The sequence below is a fragment of the Pinus tabuliformis genome, chromosome 7 (genome assembly GCF_031772625.1).
Source record: "Pinus tabuliformis cultivar Carrire ecotype Pingquan chromosome 7, CPIR1, whole genome shotgun sequence".
NCBI lineage: Eukaryota > Viridiplantae > Streptophyta > Pinopsida > Pinales > Pinaceae > Pinus > Pinus tabuliformis.
The window spans coordinates 1,056,131,811-1,056,148,473 of record NC_142293.1 but is presented as its reverse complement, the minus strand read 5'-3'; positions in this window follow the sequence as shown (position 1 = coordinate 1,056,148,473).

The window sequence follows — 16,663 nt, the reverse complement described above, 5'->3', positions numbered from 1 at the left end:
TAGCCAGCACAAGGGAAGTTTCAGTCTACGGCAACAATAGAAGATCAAGACAATCTGACCTGCTGTTCTTGGCTTTTCGCAAGGAAAAGCCATCCCTAAGTGGAGCCACTGTTAGCCTCCTGTTGCAACAGGTGTTCATTGACAGTTGAAAGTTCCAAATATGTCATACTTTGCATGCTGCAATGCTCCATATTTCCAAAAGAGGCCAAAGAAAAGGCCATGAAAGTGTGCCAGTCTAAATGTCACTGCTTTATTCCAATTTTTATAAGTTATTCCTTTTTGAAGAATTTTTTGTTAAGGGAAGGCCAAACAGCTTAATGTTGGCTTCCCTAGGTTTCAATTTCTTGTTCTAGAATGTAGAGAATGAAAATATGTCCAAACAGTTTAATCTTGGCAGATTTGTAGGTAGGTAGAGAAAAAAAAGGAGCCTAACTGCTTAATCTAGGCCCTTGGAAGAAATAAGTGTAGATTTAGATAGGAGGACAGCAAAAAGAAAAAAGGATAATCAAGGTCTGCAAGTCCAAGTGCACCCATGCAAAAGGAAGAAAAAATGCTAGGTAAGTAGGCTAGGTAAGTAATTTTGTGGTTGCAAAATCAAGTTGTGTGATCCATTTCATGTTTTCAAGTGTTATATCTATTCAGATCACAAGTGCAAGGCAATTCCCCTTCGGAGGAGCTCAAGCGAGGCATGTCTAACTCCCACTTCTTCTCATTCCCCAAATCACTCACTAACATCCCCTTGAGGACCTTGGGATCTGCCCAACCAGTCCTGTTATCACTTCATTTTTTGTAAAGCACCAAGTCAAGCTTTGACTTTCTTCAATGAAAAGAAGCCACATTTCTTGTGTAAAATCATTCCTCCATATCCCATTTAAATCTCATGTCTAAGTTTCAGATCATAAACTTGGCATCATTCCCCTACATTTCCATTTCACAAACTCATATTAACTCCTAACCCTACTATCTAGCTCCCTAAATCATTTCCCTACCCCTCATTTTACAAAAAGCTATAAAAAACCCCAAAAAATATTACATATCCCCCATATAGCACTATAGCTATGTACATACGGTTCTGGGATATAATAGTCCACCTGGGACTATTATGAACCCATCCGTGTCATAACCCTGGGATTGGTCTAAACCTCTGGTTAGGCCAATAACCTATATCTACCCCTTCACCCTTAAAGAACCTTATAATTCTACCTCCGCAGTCATTTCCCCAATGTCTAATGTTTAATAGTTTGGTTAAACATTAAATTAACCCACAGAACCCACATTTTCTAAAGTTTTGAACCCATGTGGCATAATATTATTTTTATAATCGCGCGGGCCCCGCTCCAAAGTTGCGCGCCACCCCAATCAACCCGCCAATCGTCCGATGCCCAGCGTATCAGGTCCGACGATGGGCGGGTGTTCTCATATGTCGATCCCCCGGAGGTTAATGTCCGGGGGATGGGCGGTTTCCCCGTTGTACCTCGCCACATGTCAGCCTCCCGGTGTGTTCGGAGACCCCTTCCCCAATACCGCCTGTGCCGAAAGGTGGTGCAGGGAAAACCGGATACCGCCTTCCGCCCTCCTACATTAGCACCACATCATCATGACATCATCATCCTGTGTCGGCCTCCTGCCACCGTGTCCTTGCCACGTCGCTGCCACCATACTACCACGTCATCACCCCTACCGTATCGCCACGTCACCCGGCCGTACTGCTGACGTCACCCTGCCACGTCACCGCCGTACTGGGACCCACCGCTGACGTCATGCTGACGTCATCATCAAAAAGGGCGAAGCGCGAAATCTGCACCAACGGATGCCCGGAATGAAAAACCGAGGCAGTTTTTGATGCATGATTAGCGCTTAGCACTAATCGCACATCGCTAAGGGAAATAGGCCAAAATGGAAGCCCTCTCATGGCACGGCTACCAGCGGGCCCGAAATTTGCAAATTCACAGGAATTTCTTCACATAGGTTCGGAAAAGGGGCAAAGACAGTTCTAAAGGCAACAGAGGGCTGAACAGCAGCCATAAAATGTCGATGGGACAGTTTAAAGCATTCAGAAGACATTAAAGAGCCCAGGTTCAGTGAAAGTGTATCAGAGGAAGCGACGAAGACTATCAGTTAGTGTTTGTGGTGGAAATTCGTATTTCCAAAGCAAGAGAACATTGAAGGCCCCAAGCAAAGTCAAAGAAAGCGGTGAAGCTATTTCAAAACTCTCAAATCACAGTCAATGCACCTCAGAACCACTCAAGATCAGGGGATCAAAACCCAAAGCACAGTTATGGCTAAGTGATCAGCACAGAGCCATAAAGACAACACATTAACTCTTTTTTGATACAGCTGCCCCCAGCGCAGCTCGAAGATATTTTCTTGCATTTATTTCAGGCATATGTTAGGTTAAAGACACTTATTATATCAGATCTATCTCAGATCTGATTCTTGTAGATATTTTACTTATAAAACCACCCTAATTTACTATTTAGAGGGTTGGTTGGTTAATGCACTCCAAGAGAGACTCGCTCTGTATATCTGATATGTTTTCTTTAATCAAAGACTGCTAAAAGCTTGGAGGACGGACTGTCTACTGTGTTATTAATGTTTTGAAGAATGAATATGGAATTCTTGTGCTGCAACATGACTCAATAAGTGTTTCTTATCTCTGTTTTAAATTCATATATGTTTATATCATACATATATCACCATCTAAATAGCAGAAAGAAAGATTAGCTTAGAACTTGCTTGGCTGCACTCTATGCTCAATTTCTGTTGTTTCTTTATGTTTTCATCTGAATTGGTAATGAATATGAATTCCCTTTGGCTCATATTCCCCCTAATTCACTCATGTTTGACAGTTATCTAGGGATTCTTGACTGCTCCTAGATAGAGCTCATTCACCTTCCCTCTATTAAGTTGAATGGGAAATTCTTAATTGCTTCTCATTCCTTAGCCCTCATTCCATCCTTTTAGATTGAATAATTGTTTCATGTGCAGCTAGCTTGCTCCATATTTCGCTGTTGTGACCAAGAAAATGCACCAGCAATCCTAATCCTTGACTCCATGCCCAATGGTTTGAAACTCTCACACTATACTTACCTCTCTACTTGGAAGCCTCATCCATCCCACCAAACTCAAACAAAACCCCTTGAACTCAATAACTAGCCTAAAATCATCATCAAAAAAGTTAAATCATAAAGAGAGAGCCCTCTCTGATTGCAGGTGGGCTGGAACCTGCAGTCCAAAGATTGGTTTGTGGTTACCTCGGTCGTATTCCCTTGGGAGTGAAAGGGAACAACCTGAGTGATAACAACTGCTATGAAGTAAATGATTAGGATTCCCAGGGGAAATATGATGGTGATCACAAATTTTCCTCAGTGGTAACCACCGCACCCCCTCTGCCATTATGATTGCCATTTGCACTTGGGGCTTTTTGTTGTCAAATATCTACAGTCCTCAAGCTATGAGGGTTTTCTTCCATGCGTTTCCTAAACACTTAAATCTTTGGTTGCTATGGAAACATTACCAAGGTTTAGAAATTAAATTTTTCGATTGCCCTAGTGTTTAAAGGATTTTATAATAGTCATCATATCATTTCTTTGATAGGTAAGTCCTCATGCAGAGTTTTTTCGTGGTAAAATTATAAATTTAAAAATAAGAGGCTTTTATTCCTTGTGAACCACTAATTTTTATTTAAATTAATGACTTACCACATGTTAGAGTTGCACCAAGAGTTATATTCTCTTTATCAAAATTGAGATATTGTCTGCTTACCTCATTTTGAAGAATGGGAAAAACCCTAATTTTGAATGTCTTCCATCACTTCTATAGTCAGGGTTTGAAGGATAGAAGTCACAATTACAAGTTCTCAATGGAAATTGTTTCTAAGCCCAGATATTATGCATTCTTCCTCAATTATTTACAATCTACATCAAACATTTAGTAATTTGACTATCTTAGTTTGTCTAAAATGATAATATCCTTATCTAGTATTGGGGTTTCTTCTTTTTCGTTGATAACATTTTCCCTCATCGTAACACTTGATGGAAATAGTAAATTTATGTTTATATTAATAGGCTTCTAATAAATAATTTCAACTTTATTTACTGGCATATTCATAGTTTTTTGTGCTCGCCATGTTAGGGCTTTATTATAGGCTAAGACTTCAAGCTATTGGGATATCTCTTCTATAAGTTATTTAGTAGGATTACACTCTTATTTTCTGTTTTTTAAACTTATCTCTTACTCATTCTCTCCTATTTATGCCTCGGGGTTTAATATACTTGTCTTTGTGATTTGGAAGTCAATATAGGACTTGTTGAAAGCTTTGAAAGGAGAATTCCTTTGTGGTTTTTACTTCTAAATGACTTCTAGGGGCTTGATTCTTAATTATTTCTTCTTTTTACTTGGCTATATGTTACTACGATTTACTCAATACAAAGATATTCGTCCAACACTCTGGAAAACAATAGGAAAATAATTTCTTATTTATTCCTCCATATCCTAGGTGGCTTCCTTTGGCCCAAAGTGCTTCCATTGCACTTTAACCTAGGTGATGGCTCGATTTTAGAGTATAGTTTTCCTCTAGTCTAATATTTGTAGAGGCTCGACCCGGAACTCGCCTTCCTATTTAACCTATCCAAAATTCCAATCCATAACATGAGTAGGATCATGAATATGCTTTTACAAAAGAGACACATGAAATACATTTGATGGGCCTCATTAAAAGGTATATGTCAAGGCCTATCTAGTCATCCTTCAACATGCATTTGCCTCTCTCCTTGCATTTGATAACACCTTTTTTTTGCTATAATGTGTTTATTAATGATATTAAGGAATGTTTATCATATCTTGTGGCCTAACATGATTAATGTGCAGGAAAAGGATGGATCTATTGTGCAGAGGTGCATTGGAGGTAGTTGGAGGAAATGTAGGAGGCTTGTTCCCTGCATTAACTCAACAACTAACTCATTTTCCTATTCAAGAAGTTACTCCACTCAATAGTTGTGAGGATCTCAGGAGGTTTGTTGTGGGGAAAAATGCCTATGCAGGACGATCCTATCCACCTAAGGTGTGACAGTGCCTTAGCAACAAACAGAAACAGCTACTCTAGTATTCTTCCTTTATGAATTAAGAATGAAGAGAGATGGATGGACTAACCGGTGTCTTCCGTTTGTCCCTCGATCCGGTTTCTCTTCTCTTTGGGAGTTCCCAGCTACTTGCCTTCTCGCTTGCCCAGCTTCAAGAGGTTTCTGCAAGATCACAAGAAGAGAACACTACACAAAGACATAGATTCATATTCATAACTAGTTCAGGATTAGAAGTAAACTAAACATACTAATGCAATCATACATCAAAGATACATCAGTATATAGGAGAAACCAAGATAGCTTTATTGATGAATAACAAGGTTCAGGAAGAGATACAACACAGAGGGCTCCAATCCAGCATCTCCTTCCCAGCAAATGGAATTCCTATCTTCACCCCCTTCAAAGCATTAAGCACCCAATGATTCCAATCTCAAACCAACAGCAATTCTTTGCAATAACAAAATTCCAGCCTCCTCAGATCTCATGGAGGAGAGATCCATATATAGATGTTTGGAGAGAGGATGAGTCAGCTTGAGATCTGAATAGTGTCCTCTCTCTCTGTCAGTTCTTGATTCCACTTGAGGTTCTTGCTTCCACTTGGAGATTGGGAACCTCTTACTCATCACTAGTCGAATTCACTGAGGCAAGTGTCATTGAGGAAGATTCTGGAAGCTTCCTGGGTCTTGACACCTCTTGGAATGAACTTGCCATTTGTCAACTCTCGCTTAGCGCACCCTGGTAGTGCTTCTACCTGCGTTGCAGTGCAGGTAGCCAGTGTTGACCTTGCATTTCAGCGCAGACAGCTAGTGGAGCCATTGAATTGATCCTGAATTGACTTGTTTTTGAGCAGTTTCTGGTGGAGAACTTCTGTGAATTGCTGTGGTTTGTTAGCCTTGTTCCTCTAGGGGTAGGAACAACATGTTTAGGGACTTTGGATCCCTTAGATTATGGACATTTCATGCTCAATGCTGTAAGGCACAAAAATGTCTATAACAGTTGCCCCCTAAAGTATGAGGCTGTTTATCGGGTGAAATGCTTTATCAGGAGGATCCGAAGTTCATCCAATGCTGGGAGGAGACCTGTAATAAGATACAATACAATACATTATTTTTCATACTGCTTTCATGATCTAGCTGAGGCGGGCATTCCCATGCTCAGCTTTATAAATTCATTTTTCTGTACATAGAACAGACAATCGTCTGATGGTAGACTGATAATTTTGATGAAATTATCATCCTTTGGGTAGGATGATTATCTGCTGCAATGATGTACATGTCAATGTCTTTATCTTTTCTGAATATATATCGCAGCCCGGATGGATGAAACTAGATCCGGGGTCTTCAAACTCGTTCGATCTTCACTCTAAGTACAAGTCGATCCATGTGAGAAATGTTCTGAAGTCGAACATGGAAAGACATCGCTTGATTACCGGTCAATGAGGTAAACCGTTAACAAGCGCGAGAGGAATCACCGATAATGATAATGACCCTCAAGGTACTGCAGTACAATTCACGTGGTGTGAATAAAGGACTTGGCGTCGAACACCACGCAAAATCTTTCGGTCGAAGGTCATTGATGTATACCTATCGCCGGAAGTGAGAAACTTGCCATTGAGGCATGCAAGCTTCAAAGTACTGAAGGGGTTGTTCCTAGATCAACTTCTTGGATAATGAGCTGATGTCGACAAGAAGCGATCCATCAAAGGAGGGCCTTAATGAATCCCACATCAATGACACAGAACGGAGCTAATGATTTTGATGGAGGTGAAAACGATCTGTGACATATGATTTAGGGTGGCGGTCATGAAAGGATGAAGGATAATGTATGGCAGTGGATGGGACACGGTTGACTTTTCTGAACGACTTCTCTTGAACATATGGCGACACTGATGCGATGGATCGGTAGCATTACCCCAAATATGGATGGTATGGCGAGACCATGGTGATGTGACCGGTGAATGAAACAACCCAACCCGATTGTGGTACGGAGGAAAAGTGTCATGTTCAAGAGCGACTTGCTACCATCAAGTTTTCTCGAGTTTCTCCCAATTTTTCCCCAGTCATTGCTGACTAGTACCTCTTTATTTTTGTCAAGCTTGAGGAGGATAACATATGCTTGTTCTATAACCTGCCCTTCGGGCAAGCCCATCGCTATGTTTTAACGAGCCTAGCGATAGTGAAACTCGTTCTCGTCTAAAGACAAGTTTGTCGCTATTTAATGATTTTAACGAGTCTAACGACAAAGATAACTCGGTCCTTTTCATTTTTAGAGAGTCTAAAAAGGTACATAAAGTTAACTCCAAAAGTCCTTTTTCGTCATCTAATCCCTTAAGTCCGAAAAAGTATAAAACAATACAGAAGGGATGAGTTTTCGATAGTTTTAACGAGCCGAACAAAACAAGCGCTCGATCTTTTTGTGCAATAATCCCTCAGGTCCAAAAAGATTAAAATCTAGAGGAGGGATAGCACTTCCTGTCCCTTTAACGAGCTGGAAGGCCAAGGACTCGGCAATCTTTTCATATTTTACGAGTCAGATGAAAAGAGCTTAAAGAAGACTCGTCTTTTGAGGAACGAGTGATGAAATAGGTTAGCAGCTGATTCCAGGTAAGGCTTGGAATTTTCCAATCATGGCAGTGTCACAAGGATGGCTAAGTGAAATCACTCTTCGCAGCTGTTCCTCAAAATGGGTAAACAATCAAATGGAGGTGAATGATCGGCCAATGGAAAAGTGGAGGTGACGGTGCAAACACGACCAAGGCTTTAATGGCTGATGATATTACATTCACTGTGGTTATTTACCGGGTAGTTCATTTTTTAACGAGCTTAAACGCGGATTGAAACACTTGCTCGATTTTATGTTTATTTTTTAACGAGCATGAACTATACGATAAAACTGCTCGGATCTTGCGTTTATTTTTTAACGAGCATGAACTGTGTGCTAAAACTGCTCGATATAAGTTTGCATGCCCCCAGCATAATAACGCAAATCGAGGTGCATGCCCCCCAAGCTTCATTGCATTCAACTTGGTGGTTGGAATGAAGGTTTACCTTTGAGATTTGGAAAGGAGATTGTTTCATTTTTTAATGAGGTTGACACAGTAAAAGAACCATCCTCATGACTCCTTGTTTCATTTTTCAACGATGTTGACACGAGATTAGAACTGTCCTCGGAGCCCACTGTATTTACAGTATTTCTATCAGGGCGATGATCCACGCTGACAAAATGTTTAGGAATATTCTGAATCCATTAGATATAGAAGATTTCATATTGTAGGTTCCCACTGTGGCCACTTCCGCCAGATTACTTGCAGGTGGTAGGGCAAAAGTACCCATTGAGGCAAGGTCTTTTAGGAGACCTACTCCAATATTTTGAAGCGAATGATTACTTCCATGGATCATTGGAATGCTTCCCGTAACTTGTGAACTGTCGGGGAGGAAAGTTTGTTGGTCGATGACTGTAATTCCTCCTTGAAAGGAAATGCAATCTTCCTGAAGTAGGTCGACACAACTGCGGCCATGGCATATATCTAGGGCCTTCCCAGTAGGATGTTGTAATCGAGGTTTTCATTAATTACTTCAACATCAATTCCTACTGTTTTGCCCCCTAGTTCAACTTGTAAGTTACTTAAAATCCCGTATGGAGTGTATGATCGTTCATCAAATGCTTTTAACGTCGTTGATGATCTCGACAAGGGTGGTGAGCCTAAATTCTTCCAGCAACTCATCGACATAATACACGTAGATGCCCCCTCATCAATAATTGTTCGATGAATAGTTTTGTTGAGGGCTTTCACTTGAATAAGGAAAGCTAGTTGAGCTGGTAACTGAGGATCATATCCTTTATGATCAAAGGCCACAAGATTGGAGTCCATTGGGTCAATTTCACCTATTGCTGATAATAAAGCTTGCTCTTGGGAGAGGCAATTTTGCGGTACCTCAAGCGTCGATATAGCGGACGGCGATTGGGCCAGGTCCTCTATTATATTATAATTCTATGCTATTTTTGCACGAGGATTAAATTTCGACTTGTACACTACTCCCTTTGGCGACTTTATCATTTTTTCAGGAATGGTGGGTGGCACAACTTTGGTCAAAGTTGTTGTCGAACTACTAGGTTGTTCATTAGCCTTGTTATTCGACACCTGTGGATTCCCGTAATCTTTATTCCTTGCCAAAGCATCATTTTGCTGCTTTAAGATAGACAACATAAGCACTTGGGATCGGGAAGCATTTTGATTAGCAACCAGTTTGGTACCCGGGCTTGGAAACGGATCAGTCAATACTGCTGAGGTTTTTGAACTCTTAAAGAGTTTCTTAACTTCAGCTATATGTGGACAATCTCACGTCCAATGATCCTCATCGCATATATGACACCCCGCAGGGGGTTTCCTTTTTCTCCCTTTCTTTTTCTTCTTGCCCCCTGTTGCTTCAGTTGTTTGCCCTTGTCGGTCGATGCGGCATTTACTTCTGAGGCAAGAATTTCTTCTTTTGCATTTTGATCTGAAGTCTTACGGGATTTCTTAGACGAAGCCCTTGTCGATTTTGCGTTTGTCGTGCCAATCACACCATCGCCGGCATGAGAGTCACTATTTGATTTAGGAGGAGGAGGAATTGAGAATTCCGGTCTAGGGGCGTCAGGTATTTTGTCGTAGAGCGTGCCAGACTGAGTGTAGACTAAGTCTAGATATTGTGCACGAGCAATAACTTGCTCCTCCGTTACGACTCCCCCTTTGGCCACATCTTCTGTTATGGCAGGAAGTAACGACTTGATAAACCATTCAGCTAATAGCTGATCGGGAACGTACGTTTTCACCATCCTACGACGACGACGCCACTCATGTATATGATCGGATATATGAGTGGCCGTTGTCTGCTTGAAGTTGGTTAAGATTTCCGTTCCCGTTTCATACCTTATCGGTAATTGAAAATGGGTTAAGAAAGTCGTGGCTAGGGAGTTGAAATTGTCGAACGAGGCTCTAGGTAATTCAATATACCATTTTGCCGCTGGACCCATTAACGTCCTCTGAAAGAGGCGAAGCCTTATCGAATCATCGTTTAAGGTGTTTGATGAACACCATAGATGAAAGGTCATCACGTGATTCGATGGATCTTCACCTAGATTTCCATTAAATTTAGGAATGTCCGATGGAAGTTTGTGAGGAATCGATGGCCACCAAGGGGCGTAAGCAATTGGATCATTTGTTAATCGGTGTAAATCGGGTAACTCTAAAGTTGCCACGAATGGTAACTGTTGATTCAGGTTAGGTGAAGCATACCTAGGGTACGATGGAATTGTCTGAGCAGTTGGCCTTTGCATACCAGCATAATGCAATTGATGTTGGTATGACTAATACGGTTGGTGGACTTGACCACTGTAAAGTGGTTGATTTTACCATTTTGAATGTACGGTTGTCCACTGTTCTCAAAGATCTGCTGCTCAGAACCTTGGTATACTTGTTGGAATTGTGGTTGTTGATATTGCACCAGCCACGGTTGCGAAGCCATGTTCTGTTGTGCTATACTAACCGTTGGACCAAGGTGTGGGGTAATTGTACCTATTTGGACCTGTGTCGCCCCACCAGTAGGCGATTGTGGTTGAGTCACAGAGTCAAGGGGCTGTTGCATTACAACCTGAGAAATCTGAGGTTGACATACAATAGGCAACGTTTGAACTTGCGACACTGTCACAATAGCCGGTGTGGTCGGGATGTTCGACATAGGTACACATTGTTGCATAGAATACACAACCCTTGGTTGTTGAGGTAGCATAGGTACCCAACCACTTGATGTAACTCCAGTATAACCTGAATACTATTGTGAACTCCCGTATGGATACCCTCCCGGAGGGGGTAATGAAAGGGCATACTGCCCCCCATACGGTAGCAATCCGAAACTCAAGGGGATTGTTTGTCCTTGGGGACTGGATTGTCCAAATTGACCTCCAAATGGATCAATCTAGCGAGTTTCAACATAAGAGTTGCCGGATATTATTCTAGAGGAACAAACTGGAACGGACCACACTGTCGAAATAGTCCCTGGGTGGACTCCTTCTAGCGGTTGTGAGCTAGTCGGGACAGATGGCGTGCCAGAAAACATTGTCGGAGTGACGGCAGTGAGTTCTGCTGTCGCCGTGTCATTTGACACAGTCCTAGATGTTGACGGTTGTTCAGACATTTTGAGTCTATCCAAGAGATTACCTAGCGATTCTACAGGAACTTCCACTAGTGGTAGACTAACTTCTGATGTCGAAGGAAATAGAGTGACCCCGACTCCAAAATGTGTTGGAGTACTTGCTTGCAGATCTTCTACAATTTCCTCTATCGCAATCAAACCAGGTGGAAGGGGAAGACCGTCAGGTCCGTAAAATATTTCTGGTGCCGAAGAAGGGGTTGAATCGACAGCGACAGTTGTTTGAGGAGCAAGACTTTCTGAACCGGTCACAGATGGAACTGGTTCAATAACGCAAGTATTTACTCCCAGACTAGGATCAGTGTTACTGTCCCTCTGTGGCTGTTGAACTTCTTCTATAGAGGCAGGGTTTCCAGAAATGTTTGGAGTAACCGGAATCTCAGATGTCGTTGGAACACTTGTTCTAACTTTGATAGGAGATTTCGAACCGGTTAAACGAGTTCGCTTTGTTCGTACTGTTTTCGATTCCGGAGACAAAGACGGTTGACTCGTAAGCCTCTGCGAACGACGGGGTTTCAATTGACTTTCTTCCATGATTGCGGATTACTCGATCAACCAAAATACAAAGGGGAAAGTGTGTTTCCGAATTAAATGAATTTTTAGACACTTTTAGACACAACTTGCTTTTTCAATTTTAAAGAGTCGAGAAAAAGCTAAAGATGACTCTAGTCTCCTTCGATGTTTTAACGAGCCCGAAGTGACAAATGCTCGGATGGAATTTTTCTGTTATAGAGTCTGAAAAAGGTCAAAAGAAACTGCTCTGGAGTTCTAGGCAGAGGGTGTGCCAAACTTTTCGCAAAACCGCAGAATACTTTTTAGGGTACGGGCAGTCGATCTTCCTGAATGCTGTGTTCAGTGCATTGCGATCAGTAGGGCGGCCGACACGACTTCCTATGGATAAAGGTTTTATGCCTATAGGGGTCTCCCAATATATACGCGACGGAACGTGGGAGCACAATCCGTACTGGCGCTATCGTCCCTCAGGAGGAATCACCCACCATCAACGAGATCGACAGTCACCTGGCATTACGACGCCGGAACACGTCTCTAGCCTAGACCTCTATGTTGTGCGTTATGTTTCAAAGCGTTGTTAAGTTCATTCAATTTATTTTATGTTGATCTTTTTAGAAGTTTGCCTTTTGAGGTTCACCACGAGATGTATGATACAATTCCTAAATGCAGTCTAAAGATGATAAGCAAGCTTTATATCTTTTCAACTTATGAAAATCCTAGCTACAAAGGGAAAAGAAAGACACCATCTTTTCTCAAAGAGAAATCAGCACACTCTAATGCACTTTTCCTAAATTAAACATGCAAACTATCAAGATGCAAATGCACAATTCAGGTGTTTGTTTTCCGCTTTCTTAGTATTGATGCCTACAAAGAAAGCTTTTTGTACAACTTTGAATTTGCTTTTAAATGACAAATACAAACAAGTTTACTTTTTTCGAAATCAGAGAGGGTAGAAGAGATTACAACACTTAACGATTTTCGAAATGAATACTTGTTTCGACACTTAAAAGAGACAAACTCAAACCAAAACCAAAAGTAAATGTATAATCAACTGTAATCAACCAATGAAATCTCTCCTAAGATCACAATCAACAGATCTGAATCAAGGGCTACAAGATGACTATATCACTCTTGCAAAGGAAAACTGTAAATGACGCCACAAACACATAAAAACACTCACAGTCTTTTTGTACAAAAGGAGGCGGAATTTAAGCAGAGAAAAGGAGTTATCAGACAGGTACCTATGCTGGTTACAGGCTGCAAAAAACAGAGATCAAAACAGGGCAAAACAGAGCAGAGAACCCCAGCTGCACAAGGCCTAACTGGATCAGCGCACCCTCAACACAGGGGTTTTGAAATTCAGTGCAGGTAGCCTTCACGGGACCTGCGTTGAAATGCAGAACCTCTTCACAGGGTCTGCACTGAAGGAGAAACGAGAGTTTCTCACTGGGTTCTGGGTCACAGTTTGCTATTTAATCTACAGTTTCAGGCCAAATCAAAGCAACAAGCAAGGTACAATCAAAGGGATGCTTTGAGGGAGTACTAAGATCTATCACAAAGGATCATCAAATCATTTTTGAGTCCATTGTTCAGATCATAGACAAATCCAGTGATTGGATCAAAGCAGCAACTGTCTACTTTGCATCTGAGAATAGCAGATGCAGTTCGATTGTTGCTGTTGAATCTATGAAACAAACAATGATAGAGACACAAATAAAATGACTAAACAGATCTCCCCAGCGGAGTCGCCAATTTGTTGTGGGGAAAAATGCCTATGCAGGACGATCCTATCCACCTAAGGTGTGACAGTGCCTTAGCAACAAACAGAAATAGCTACTCTAGTATTCTTCCTTTATGAATTAAGAATGAAGAGAGATGGATGGACTAACTGGTGTCTTCCGTTTGTCCCTCGATCTGGTTCCTCTTCTCTTTGGGAGTTCCCAGCTACTTGCCTTCTCGCTCGCCCAGCTTCAAGAGGTTTCTGCAAGATCACAAGAAGAGAACACTACACAAAGACATAGATTCATATTCATAACTAGTTCAAGATTAGAAGTAAACTAAACATACTAATGCAATCATACATCAAAGATACATCAGTATATAGGAGAAACCAAGATAGCTTTATTGATGAATAACAAGGTTCAGGAAGAGATACAACCCATAGGGCTCCAATCCAGCATCTCCTTCCTAGCAAATGGAATTCCTATCTTCACCCCCTTCAAAGCATTAAGCACCCAATGATTCCAATCTCAAACCAACAGCAATTCTTTGCAATAACAAAATTCCAGCCTCCTCAGATCTCATGGAGGAGAGATCCATATATAGATGTTTGGAGAGAGGATGAGTCAGCTTGAGATCTGACTAGTGTCTCTCTCTCTCTGTCAGTTCTTGATTCTCTTGCTTCCACTTGGAGATTGGGAACCTCTTACTCATCACTAGTCGAATTCACTGAGGCAAGTGTCATTGAGGAAGATTATGGAAGCTTCCTGGGTCTTGACACCTCTTGGAATGAACTTGCCATTTGTCAACTCTCGCTCAGCGCACCCTGGTAGTGCTTCTACCTGCGTTGCAGTGCAGGTAGCCAGTGTTGACCTTGCATTTTAGCGCAGACAGCTAGTGGAGCCACTGAATTGATCCTGAATTGACTTGTTTTTGAGCAGTTTCTGGTGGAGAACTTCTGTGAATTGCTGTGGTTTGTTAGCCTTGTTCCTCTAGGGGTAGGAACAACATGTTTAGGGACTTTGGATCCCTTAGATTATGGACATTTCATGCTCAATGCTGTAAGGCACAAAAATGTCTATAACAAGGTTAGATCCACTTTTATGGGGATTTTGGAGGGTAGCAACCCTCCTTCCAAGGAAGCTTGCCCCACACTCATTTTTTTAAATAAATGAGCCCAAGGGATTATTAGGATTATGCTTTTTTAGAGGAGCAAAGTGACTACTAGAGCTAGGAGCTTGTACTTGTCATTTACATTTATACATCATGTACTTGAGAACTTTTTGAGATCAATGAGAAGCAGTTTATTTCATCTAAGATGAGTTTGTTCTATAAGGATAATTACCCTTGGGTTAGGTCACAACCCAAGCACTCTCGTCTCTCTCCTTTGTACATTTTTGCTATTCATCATTCCTTTTTATACTTAGTTTAGTAGTATTTCCTTTCCTACAAGTTTTGTTGATATAAAAGTTTCCTTTCCATATTTGTCAGTCATCTCTATTGGAAAGTGTGATTATAGGCTTTGTATTGGAAAATACAAAAAGATAAGTTTCCTTTGATGCAGTAGTTAGATCTTGAATACAATTTAACTCATCATTTCCTTTCTAGTTAAGTTTTCTATAGTTGGTATTGTTAGTATGCTTTAGATGTTTTGCAAGATTGTGTAATATTTGTGGTCTGTAGGTCATACTATTGGTTTGGATGGAAGAGAACTTCCATTTTCTCTATCAACCCTACTATCAGTACCCTCTTTCCATCCTCATCAAATTCTTCAAGCAATTTTCACACAAAGAGTTCAAGATAAAATTGTTAAAGGTCATTGTTTGCATTCACTCCTTGTGCAAGATGGTCTCTTGAAGAGTACTAGGCTTGGAAAGGGCTCCCATAACCTCCTCCCACCTTCCACTACCCTTCCTCACCTTCAAATCACCTTCTAATCCCCTGGGATGCTCTCGAATGCAATCCTATAACATCATGTAGAAATCCTATAACACCACGTAGAACCCTTCAAAATTTGACCAGAATTATTCTTTAAGCTTGATTTTTTCCTCTTAACACTTCATAATGCCTCCTATGCCTTGTAATAAAGCTCGTGGAAGATCTGTAACCACCTCCTCCCACATTTACGCAAGTTAATCAGTCCTCTAGGGTAACCATGTGACGAGAGGCTACTATGATGTGATTGAACTCCCCATGTACACTTAAGAAAGTAGATCCGACACAACACAACCAACATAGCCTTCTACGCATGCTACAGAACCCTAAGGATCCAACCAATACTTCCAAGTGATCAACCCCTAACATAAATTGACATTTGAATGACCTAGAGCCTCATTTTCTCCCATGACATGGGCATGCATGCGATTGGGACCCTCCAGTCACTCCCATAGCAAGGGCATGCCATCGACTGGGTACTTTTTTAGCTAGTTCTAAGCCAATGTCCAAGAATTCTGTGCCATTCTTTCAGGGATAGGACTAAAGCCACTGCCCAAAATTCCATGAAACCTTCAAGAATGATAAATAACATAGAAATAAATGTACTAACACAAAAAATTTATCAATGAATTGACTGGAACCCTACTATCCATGACATGAATTTCATCAAACACGTCATAAATATGCAATCTACAGGTTATTACAATAGATCCAAGAATAAGGGTCTCATCTTTATCTGAGAATCTCTAAGAAGCGTTCATGCCTTATCACAATAGTTTCATTATCATCTATTAGGTCATATATTATGTAATTTCATTTATTAATCAAAACATGATGAGAGCCAAACATCATCACTATCATAAAAATTACTCATAACTATCGTATATCCAACATAAATAACAAGTATATGACATCCATTAAAACAACATATGAACCAATACATTTACACATAAAATACCAAGGACAAAGAGCTCTCATTAATGAATGCATAGGCCGACTGGGTATGGGAATTCCACAAAGCATCCGACCATAGATTGGTTGAACCAAATATTTCTTTCAACCAATCACTCGTGTGCCACATTCCAAGCATGAATGTGGGATCTCATGAAACAAATCAACCAGAATAGAACCTGGGCTTCCAAAGGTTAAACCACCTCAAACCTTAACTAGTGATTCCACCTCATAGTCAAAAATCACTAAACATCACCATATTAGTCTCTACCCAAG